General features: G+C 36.7%; 1 protein-coding gene across 8 annotated transcripts in view; it reads left to right on the forward strand.

Moving 5' to 3' along the window:
- The first annotated feature begins 479 nt into the window (after positions 1-479).
- LOC149144526 (uncharacterized) overlaps positions 480-12,035 on the forward strand; it is a 39,468-nt gene continuing 27,912 nt past the window's right edge. Inside the window, exons 1-5 of one of the 8 annotated variants that reach the window (XR_016264920.1) lie at positions 481-989; positions 1,107-1,227; positions 2,333-2,418; positions 2,569-2,740; positions 2,856-3,177. The gene's annotated coding sequence lies outside the window, so the exon portion shown is untranslated. Of the gene's footprint in view, positions 990-1,106; positions 1,228-2,332; positions 2,419-2,568; positions 2,745-2,855; positions 3,178-12,035 lie in introns of all 8 variants that reach the window. The other 7 variants (XR_016264918.1, XR_016264916.1, XM_089449862.1 and 4 more) reach the window with 7 other exon arrangements.

The following is a 12,035-nucleotide window of genomic DNA, read 5'->3' on the forward strand; positions in this document are numbered from 1 at the left end:
CTAAGGGCAAAGCCAACCAAAAGACAATTGTCTGAGTATTGTTACTTCAAATATGGGTAGATTCTTTGAGGCCTTGCCTGAATATGTTTGAATAGAATATTGACCCTCAAGGACTCATATGTTGCACTTTTCAGGGGAACACTTTTAGGTAAAAGACATACGACGTTTCCTTTGCAACATCTAACGTAAATGCTAGTTTATAAAACAATTAATTTACAAAAATTAACTCCACATTCCACATAAAGAGAGTTGCACAATTCCCTCGTACTCTATATAAAAAGCATGTTCATTATTTTTATAACAAATATCTATAACATTACATCTTTAGAACTTATAAGGTGTATATTATTCTTCATTGTCTCTTTCGCGCATGTTGTTTTTCAAATTACATCCTTCGTAAAAACTCGCTTCAATAAGCTCATTAGTTGAGATTGACCGTCAATTTCAAATAAATAAACTGTTGGGAGGAATTTTAGCCCTAAAATCTACTCGGAATGACGACTGGAAAGAGTTGAGCCCTGCATACCATGTGTTTGAAAGGTTATTAAAAACCATACCATACCTGTTTGAAATGTTATTGAAATGTTGAGCCCTACATACCATACCTGTATGAAATCTAGTCGGAATGACGACTGGGTACTTTGGTTAATGGGTGGCATACCATACCTGTTTGAGATGTTATTAAAAACCATACCATAATCCGTCATGCTCCAATGAACATTGCTCCTTAACTATGCACCATAAGGTTTGCCCGAAGGTTCGCGAAGGAGGTGAGGGTGACATATGTCGGTCATCATGGTGGACAACTGGGTACACCTGAACCATTGTCTTTCCCGACGCTAATCCGATGGTCCACAATCTGTTAGGGTATCAAACCCAGAAGTCGTGCCCTCAGTTTGGCTCATTTGCTCTCCGTTGCTCCCCATGGCCAAGCTCTGCAACTTGGCGTCGACGGCTTCATTGTTTTGGCATTTCCCCACGTTAAGCAGGTGAACTAACGCAGGTTCTTTTGCCCATTTGGTTAGACAGGTCTCAATCTTTATCATTGGCAATTCCGCCAGGGTTTATTTTTCTGGGCTCTCTCTGAACCCTCGATTTGTTTGCAGGCAGCATACAGGTAACTGGTCTCTGGTTTTTTCATGGATTATGAATGCGTAAAACATTCTCAAACTGTTATCTCTACAAATCTATCTCAAGCTGGGTAATCTCTGCAATATTTTTCCTTTGGTAAGTTCTTTCATGAGAAAAGATACCCTAATCTTCTCCTCCCCTTTCCTTTATAGCCCAAGTTTTATGTATTATATACAATTAGTTCATAAGTGCAGTTATGCCGACCCACACCTTTCACCTACGCAGTTTTTGGGGTATTTCCGAGTATTTAATTCTGTGTGAATTTTTTGTGCTGCTTTTGCTATGCATGCTTTGTTTATTGCTGTTATTTTTCCTTAGGGATATTACAAAATCTATTTCCCAATGTGCCTCCCTTGCAAAAAAAATGCTACCCAAAGAAAGTTATGATCTAAAAATGTAGCATTTGTACTCCCCAGTGAAGTTTTGGTCTCTAAACGCTGGAAATTTTTTCAAAAGATCCCAAGTTTTGGTCTCTAAATGCACCAAAACATTTGACAGCCCAAAACCCTCACTGAGAATCTGAAACAGAGACAAATGTGAAGAATAGACAAAAATCAGTTTTGAGTTTATAATATATAGTGCTACTGGCTGAGTTCACTGCACTGTGGACTCACCAAGTTTGAGGAAACTTGAATCTGGTTATATTTCCCGAGTTTGGTCAAAACTCAACAAAATTTATAGAAATTGTCAACTCAGCTCACCAAAGGGGCAAGTGGAATTGACTCACAGAAGCTCACCGAGGAGATACTTGATTTTCCTAAACAGTCTTTTTTGTATCTAGTAGGATTGTTCACAATCTTGCCTTGTCATTTTTTATCTGCTAACAACTTTTGCACTTAGCTCATCTATATTAAATACAGTGAATTAAGATTCAGATCTACTCTACTTGGTAGTTGGATGTTTTGTTTTCATGGCAGGGCCTTTCTTGGATATATAATATTTTTTCCTGGTTGACTTAATTGTTGATTTAGCACGTCCAATACTAATTTTGCATAATATTTACAAGTACTTAGAGAAGATGGTTCATTAGAATTTAGAAGCAATAATGGGTTATCAAAATCAGTGTAATTTATCTGATTAAAAAGATCTGTGAAAATATTTGTCATCTGTGATTTTGTATGTGGACTATGATTAGATCATATGCAATGTCTTTCCAATCTGAAGCTACATTTTTTGTTTGCAGGTGGAGCATGTCTTCAAGGAGCAGAACATATTGGATGCATATTTTCTCATTGAAGGTTTTTGCTATCTTGTGACTGAAAGAATCATGGCCATTGAAAAGCAAAAGTAATTGATTTGTGATTCCTTGAATGCCTTTTTGAATTTTAACCTGTTATCTGCTTTTGTATATCACAAAGACCCAAAAATATTATGGTTATTTATAAAGTGGTTGGACCTTATAACTGAATGTGTTTATCTGGTTTCTGACTATTTTAGGACATGCCCTAATGATTTGAAAGAAGCCATAGCAAGTTTAATTTTTGCTGCACCGAGGTGTGCAAACTTGCCAGAGCTTCAAGGAGTTCGTTCAATTTTTTTCTGCAAAGTATGGTCCGGAGTTCACGACAGCTGCAGTTGAGCTACGTCTTGACAAAGGGTTAACAGGCAGGCAAGTAAAGATTATCACTTCAATCCTTCTAGAGAAATTAGGTCATTCATGCTTCACTTTTTTAGTTGAAATTTTGATATTAAATTTGTCGCAGTGTGCAAATTTGTTATCATAGATCATTGATAAATTATCAACTAGAGCACCGAGCATAGAGATAAAATTACGTCTTTTGAAAGAAATTGCTGCTGAAAATGGAGTTGAATGGAATTTTGAGAAAGCTGAGAGGGAAATGCTCAAACCAGTAGAGGACTTACTGGCAAGCATCCTAACTTCTTTCTGTTTCTGATCATTTTCATTTTACTTTAATCAATTAATTTATTTGTTGCATTCGGGCTAGTGCCACTAGTCTGTTGGTAGGTCTAAACTAGCCAGCATGGAGGATGATAGGGTTGTGTAAGGCAATGGATTTTGTTGCCGATAAAGCCACTGATTCGAAGGTAAGAGTGACGGTTTTTGTGCTTGTATTTATGTGCTTTGGTACTCTGTTTAGGGCCACAAAAAGTACTGCTACACTAGCTTGTGTAAAGGGTTGGTTGGGGGGTTGTGAGGCCTAGAAAACGCCTTCTCTCTACGTTGTAGATGTACAGGATGATTCATAGTAGAAACAGAGGGTGTAACTCTTGCTAGTGTTGTGAAATATAGGGCATTAGTATTAGATGATTTCTCTTCTTTGGTGACTACTTGTGAATGCTTTTTACATGAATAGGTTAGGATCTTCTTTACATTAGTTTCTTAATGTTCTTCTTCATCAAACAGTAACCAATGCAAGAACATAAATAGACAAGAGACACAACATGTAGGCTATGAGCGAGGGCCAAAACCTCTCACTCCTTGAGAGGAAAACCCACACAAATTCTTCTTATAGAGATTCCAATTGACGAATACCAAGACTAAGACCCCTAACCTATTAACCACTCCATGAACAAGACACAAGTCCTCTTTTGCTTGTCTTCTAAATTCCTTATCATTTACTTTGATAAATTAATTATTAATACTACCCTCTTCTCCACTTGGTACAAGCATAGGGTAACATTCTATTTTTTATTTTATTACATCTTCCTCAAGATCAGGTTTATTATTTTCGTTATCACCTCCCTTTTGTTTCATGTATTTTTAATATACATACTACATATAGTACTATATGTATTGTTTCTGGGAAAAGCCTTGTTGGGAAACTCTTGTGCAGTCCCTCGAATTCATAGATGGTACCCAGTGCAAACTTGTTGGCACTAATTTCAATGCCTGACCCTACAGGGACATTGAGTGAGGTAAAAAATATAGACAACCATCTTTGGGTATCAATCTCAAGACCCCTTGCATGACGTTCAAAGGACTCAACTGCTGGAGCTAGCTTCAAGATATGCCACCATTTTTGGATATGTTCCCATTCAATTAGGGGTATGTACCTCGTGGATTCAGGGACATCCCTGGGGCGATGGGCATCTGCCACCCCAAAATTACTCAAAAGTAATGTCAAAAAATCCTAAAGGTCTTCTAAAATAACCTTATCCCTGAAGCCATATTTTGAAGTTATAAAAATGTGTATGATCTCTGTTTTCCATTTTTTACATTTCCATTATAAAATATCTTAATTTCATTTCGAATGATGAAATCCATCATGCTCCAATAAACATTTCACCTTAACTTTGCAACATAAGGTTTGCCTGAAGTTTCGCGAAGGAGGTGAGAGTGACATCAGTCGGTCATCATGGTGGACAACTGGGTACATCTGAACCATTGTCTTTTCCGGAGCTAATCCGACGGTCCACCTTCTTCCACAATCTGTTAGGGTAACAAACCCGGGAAGTCGTGCCCTCAGTTTGGCTCATTTGCTCTCTGTTGCTCCCCATGGCCAAGCTCTGCAACTTGGCGTTGACAACTCCATTGTTTTGGCATTTCCCCACGTTAACCAGGTGAACTAACGCAGGTTCTTTTGCCCATTTGGTTAGATAGGTCTCAATCTTTATCATTGGCAATTCCGGCTAGGGTTTATTTTTCTGGGCTCTCTCTGAACCCTCGATTGGTTTGCAAGGAGCATACAGGTGATTGGTCTTTGGTTTTTTTTCGTTTACTAGCAGCTTCTCTGCTTCTAGCTTGTACGCTTTCCTTCCAAAACAGAAACACTTCCAGGTAATCTCTGAATCGGTCCTAACTCTCTTACCTTACTACTTTTGCCTTTCTTGACCGGTATTCTCACTTCGTTTCACAGTTTTCGACGTCAGGGTTAATAGAAGGTAGTCTAGTTCAGTTTATACTTGAACAAAGGTTTGAAGGGGATTGGACTTAGTAGCTGTGCACTCGGCAGCCTGGTCTCAACCCCTTCGACAACCCAGTTCACCTAACAAGGGTTTTTCTCCTGCATACAGAGAATTTTCAGGAACTAGTTATAATCAATTAACTCATACTGTATTCGATAATATTTCACATTCAAGGTCTGATTTTGTTTTTATTGAGTTATCTTTGTAACAACAGTTATGATTTCAAGAACTGATAACCTCGATGGGGTACACAGTTAACCCTCTCGGCCATAAGGTCTGTTTCCCTTCCTATTACCTGCCGACCTAATCTTTATCCGCGTCAAGGACTCGGTGGAGGTTTTGTAGGTTGTCGCCACAAAAAATGCCACCTCGTTGAGTCATGGAAACAGGTTTAGGCAAAGAGGTTCCAGGCCTCCAATCTTGTTCTGACACTACTCATTTTGCTCAGTCTTCTCTAGCATAGGCACACTTTCCTGTAGGTGATATAGGACTGGTTTTCATTCTGCTTCTAGCGTGTCATATTTTATTATGACTGCTTCAAAAACGGTTTTTTCCCTTCGGTTTCATTACTTGAACCTCCCTGCAAAGCCAGAGACCCTTCCCCCATACTGTCTGTTCTTTCAAGGGTTACAGTTCTCGACATATACCAGATTTGCAAAAGTTTTATACAATCAATTAAGAAATTTTTTGTAATAATTGCAATATTGCACACACAATTTAGAACCAGAACTTGGCTTAATTATTTCCAGTGAGTTATCTAAAACTATAAAGTTGTAATCCCGATTGAAACTTGGATAACATTATATAATTTATAATTATAGTCACAAACTTGATAAAATTATGTAATTTATAAAATAAATAGAAATTAAATTAATTTGTTAAACTTATTTATATATATATGGCCCAGACCTTCTGAAAGTATAGTTATACTTTTATCGGAAATGGTAAATAGTTGTAAATAATGAAGGAGAATTATGCTCTAGATTGACCTGGTAAACACCTAGATTTGTGACTCCACTTTATTCCCATGCATAGTTGATAAGTGCTTTTGCTCAGGCTGTATATAGAGTTTAAATTTCTATTTTTGATTTTTTGAAATATAGATTTTTTGCTATATTTAGTTTGGCATGTTTTTATAAATTAAATTGTGCGTGGACGACTCATCTGTTCACAAAAGAGTTTGGAAACGTTGGAAATAGTATTGAGGGAAAACGTTATTAAGTGTGAAGTGGAAGGAAAATTGAAGAGAGATGGGTGAGATGTTGACAATGCTCTTTGGTAGAAAAACAATGGGCGAGATGCCCACGATGCTCTTTGGCAAGAAGATATTGCACCGACAATTCTTGTTTGAGAAACGACTATTCAAAATTGACGTGGGTAGCGACTGCAGATTCGCCATTCCCAAGACTGCAGATTGGCCATTACCATTGACAATTCTTGGGAATAGCCAATTTGTAGTCGCTACCCACGTCAGTTTTGAATATCCGTTTCTCAAACTAGAATTGTCACTATAATATCTTCTTGCCAAAGAGCATCGTGGACATTTTGTCCACTATCTTCCTGCCAAAGAGCATCATCGACATCTCTCTTCAATTCTCCTTCCACTTCACACTTAATAACGTTTTACCTCAATACTATTTCCAATGTTTCCAAACTCTTTTGTTAACAATGAACAGGTGGGTCGTCTACACACAATTTAATTTATAAAAAATGCGAAACTAAATATAGCAAAAAAACTATATTTCAAACAATCAAAAATAGAAATTTAAACTCTATATACAACTTGAGCAAAAACATTTGTCAATTATGCATGGGAATAAACTGGAGTCGCGAGTCTTGTGTTTACCACGTCAATCTAAAGTGGAATTCCCCTTCATTATTTACGACTATTTACCACTTCTGGTAAAAGTATAACTATACTTTTAGAAGTCTTGCGCCATATATATATATATATAAGTTTAACAAATTAATTTAATTTTTATTTATTTTTATAAATTATATAATTTTATCAAGTTTGTAACTATAATTATAAATTATATAATGTTATCCAACTTTGGGATTACAATGCTCACGGTTGTAATCCCAGGACTCTTGCAGTCTTCCTGCAATGCCACGGACAACAAGATGCTCCCAAATGCGAGGAAGAGGCCCCTTCCAAATTGAAAGTGACAATACTGATCTTCTTCTTCGGTAACGGACAATACCGATCTTCTTCTTCAGTAACTGACAATACCAATCTTTTTCAATCTGATGGCAGAGGTTATTTTAATCATCTAACACTAAAATCAACGTCCCACAACAACACAAGTGGCATGGGAGGGACTTCTTGTCAGAGGGGAACACCTTACAACTTAATTATAAGGTGTTTTTATACTAAATATTGGCCATGCAGAGGCCAAAAAGGCGAGGAGTACCAACTGTAGGAGTAATTGAGTGCGCCTTTGTTCTGTTGGGTGAGACCTCTGAGTAATAGAGAGCGCCTTTATTATGTTCGACAATACCTCTACTTGCAACCTCAAGCAAGGAGTATTGTGGTTCATGGAGTATTGTGGCCCATGGGAGTAATCTAGAGCGCAACCTCTAGTTTGTTGAGCAAGAGCACAACTTCTGATCACAACCCCAGGAAGGGAGTATCGTGGCCCATAATAGAGAGCACAACCAATATTTTGTTGGGCAAGAGCACGGCCTCTGTTCTATTGGCATGATATATAGTAGAGAAGGGTTTGTTTACCGACTTCGAATGTGGACAACCATTCTAGGTATTTTTAATAGTTTTCATTATGTGGGCTAAATAGAATTATTCTTGTGATTTATATAATAATTAGGGTTTTATTGTTTTCGGCCGAGCAAGGCTTTGATGACAAGAATTATGGCATATGGTGGAGAAGGTTTCATTTATTGACATTAAGCGTGGAGAAGATGGGTTTCATCTTGAGTTTGAAATCTTAGAAAATTCCTAAGCATCATGAGGGGTGGATAACAAACAAATCACTGGGTCCTAAGACCTTGTTTAGAGTCCGAAAAATGCTTGGTAGCCGTGACAGAGATTCCACCTGGATTACATCTTAGAGCAACCAGAACGTGGGGTTTGTCATCTTCTGACTCTCTTTGAATTCAGCTTGGGCACAATACATTGTCATTAAGGCTTCTCTTGACTCAACTGTGGTTGTGGTAAGCACTAAATTTATTCCAATTTACCTACCCTTGAAAGGAAATCTAGGGACTAGGTCTGTGACACTGGTACCCCTACCAACCTTGGGATTCTATACAAATCCCTGGCCTCTGAGACTATGATCTTGGTGGATTATGAATGCGTATAGCATTCTCAAACTGTTAACTCTACAAATCTAGCACAAGCTTGGTAATCTCTGCAATATTTTTCCTTCGGTAAGTTCTAACTTCTTTCATGAGAAAAGATACCCTAATATTCTCCTCCCCTTTCCTTTATAGCCCAAGTTTTATGTATTATATACAATCAGTTCATAGGTGCAGGTCTGCCGACCCACACCTTTCACCTACGTAGTTTTTGGGGTATTTCTGACTATTTAATTATGTGTGAATTTTTTGTGCTGCTTTTGCTATCCATGCTTTGTTTATTGCTGTTATTTTTCCTTAGGGATATCTATTTCCCAATTTGCCTCCCTTGCGAAAAATGCTACCCAAAGAAAGTTATGATCTAAAAATGTAGCATTTGTACTCCCTAGTGAAGTTTTGGTTTCTAAACTCTGGAAAAATTTTCAAAAGATCGCAAGTTTTGGTCTCTAAATGCACCAAAACATTTGACAGCCAAAACTCTTAGTGAGAATCTGAAACAGAGACAAATGTGAAGAATAGACAAAAATCAATTTTGAGTTTGTAATATATAGTGTTGTTGGCCAAGTTCACTGCACTTTGGACTCACCAAGTTTGAGGAAACTTGAATCTGGTTATATTTGCCGAGTTTGGTCAAAACTCAACAAAATTTATAGAAATTGTCAAATCAGCTCACCAAAGGGGCAAGCAGAATTAACTCATAGAAGCTCACCGAGGAGATACTTGATTTTCCTAAACAATGTTTTTTGTATCTAGTAGGATTGTTCACAATCTTGACTTGTCATTTTTTTACCTGCTAACAACTTTTGCACTTAGATCATCTATATTACATACAATGAATTAAGATTCAAATATACTCTACTTGGTAGTTGGATGTTTTGTTTTCATGGCAGGGCCTTTCTTGGATATATAATATTTTTTCATGGTTGACTTAATTGTTGATTTAGCACATCCAATACTAATTTTGCATAATATTTACAAGTACTTAGAGAAGATGGTTCATTAGAATTTAGAAGCAATAATGGGTTATCAAAATCAGTGTAATTTATTTGATTAAAAAGATCTGTGAAAATATTTGTAACTTGTGATTTTGTATGTGAACTATGATTAGATCATATGCAATGTCTTTCCAATATGAAGCTACATTTTTTGTTTGCTGGTGGATCGTGTCTTCAAGTAGCAAAACATATTGGATGATAATTTTCTCATTGAAGGTTTTTACTATCTTGTGACTGAAAGAATCATGGCCATTGAAAAGCAAAAGTAATTGATTTGTGATTCCTTGAATGCCTTTTTGAATTTTAACTTGTTATTTGCTTTTGTATATCACAAAGACCCAAAAATATTATGGTTATTTATAAAGTGGTTGGACCTTATAACTAAATGTGTTTATTTGCTTGATGACAATTTTAGGACATGCCCTAATGATTTGAAAGAAGCCATAACAAGTTTAGTTTTTGCTGCATCGAGGTGTGTCGACTTGCCAAAGCTTCAAGAAGTTCGCTCAATTTTTTTATTTTTTATTTATTTATTTATTTTTATTTTTTATTTTTTTAATTTTTTTTTTAAATTTTAATTTTTATTTTTTATTTTTATTTTTTATTTTTATTATTATTATTATTATTTTTTTTCCTGCAAAGTACGGTCTTCAGTTCACTACAACTGCAGTTGAGCTACGTCTTGACAACGGAGTTAACAGGTAGGCGAGTAAATATTATCACTTCAATCCTTCTAGAGAAATTAGCTCATTCATGCTTCACTTTTTTAGTTGAAAATTTGATATTAAATTTGTCGCAGTTCTCATAGATCATTGAGAAATTATCAACTAGAGCATCGAGCATAGAGAGATCAAATTACGTCTTTTGAAAGCAATTGCTGCTGAAAATGGAGTTGAATGGAATTTTGAGAAAGCTGAGAGGGAAATGCTCAAACCAGTAGAACACTTACTTGGAAGCATCCTAACTTCTTTCTGTTGTTGATTATTTTCATTTTAGTTGAATCAATTAATTTATATGCCGCATTCGGGCTAGTGCCACTAGTTTGTTGTTAGGTCTAAACTAGCCAGCGCGGAGGATTGATAGGGTTGTGTAAGACAATGGATTCCATTGTAGATAAAGCCATTGATTTGGAGGTAAGAGTGAGGGTTTTTGTGCTTGTTTTTATGTGCTTTGGTACTCTGTTTAGGGCCACAAAAGTACTGCTACACTAGCTTGTGTAGAGGGTTGGTTGGGGGGTTGTGAGGCCTAGAAAATGCCTTCTCCCTAAGCTGTAGATGTACAGGATGATGTGTAGTAGAAATAGAGGGTGTAACCCTTGCTAGTGTTGTGAAATCTAGGGCATTAATATTAGATGATTTCTCTTCTTTGGTGACTGCTTGTGAATGCTTTTTACATGATTAGGTTAGGATCTTCTTTACATTAGTTTCTTAATATTCTTTTTCATCAAACCGTAACAAATGCGAGAACATAAATAGACAAGAGACACAACATGTAGGCTATGAGCGAGGGCCAAAACCCTCTCACTCCTTGAGAGGAAAACCCACACAAATTCTTCTTATAGAGAATCCAATTGATGAATACCAAGACCAAGACCCCTGACCTTTTTAGCCACTCCATGAACAAGACACGAGTCCTCTTTTGCTTCTGTCTTCTAGATTCCTTATCCTTTACTTTGATAAATGAATTATTAATACTACCCTCTTCTCCTCTTGGTACAAGTGGACGGTAATGTTCTATTTTTTATTTTATTACATCTTCCTCAATCAAGTTTATTATTTTCCTTATCACCTCCCTTCTGTTTCATGTTTTTTTAATATACATACTACATATAGTACTATATGTATTGTTTCTGGGAAAAGCCTTGCTGGGAAACCCTTGTGCAGTGCCTCGAATTCATAGATGGTACCCAATGTTAACTTGTTGACACTGATTTCAATGCCTGACCCTACAGGGACATTGAGTGAGGCAAAAACATAGACAACCATCTTAGGGTATCAATCTCAAGACCCCTTGGATGAAGCTCAAATGACTCAACTGCTGGAGCTAGCTTAAAGATATGCCACCATTTTTGGATATGTTCCCATTCAATTAGGGGTATGTACCTCGTGGATTCAGGGGCATCCCTGGGGCGATGGGCATCTGCCACCCCAAAATTACTCAAAAGTAATGTCAAAAAATCCTAAAGGTCTCCTAAAATAACTTTATCCCTGAAGCCTTATTTTGAAGTTATAAACATGTGTATGATCTTTGTTTTCCATTTTTTACATTTTCATTGTGTGCAAAAGGTACCAGATGTGAGCACTTGTGTGAAGCAATATTTGGTTGAGAATTGAATTCTCTTGTCTATTTTTGTATGGTATTGAATATGCTTTGCATATTGATATTTTGCATAGGGAAAGCCCATTTTGTGAAGAAAAAATTGGACATGCGATGAAGTTTAAAAACTTTGTCATAATTAATAACAAAAACTTCGGACTCAGGAGTCTGCCAAGTGATAGAAAGATTGATAGTTTGTACTAATGAATGAAGTGATTTTGACAAACTTAAGATATTTCCAATTCACCAAAAGCACCGAACAAAAATGGTTGTTTGCTTTATAATTTTATACCTAATTGGTTTCATTTTGTTGGCATGTTGAGGTAAAAGGCCATGAATCCCGAAAGAAGGGGTTTGTGTGTTAAAATCCTACTAGTTCCCCTCGGTGTGCCCTGAAGAAACAACAAGCTC

This window comes from Pinus tabuliformis, chromosome X (assembly GCF_031772625.1).
Source record: "Pinus tabuliformis cultivar Carrire ecotype Pingquan chromosome X, CPIR1, whole genome shotgun sequence".
Lineage (NCBI taxonomy): Eukaryota > Viridiplantae > Streptophyta > Pinopsida > Pinales > Pinaceae > Pinus > Pinus tabuliformis.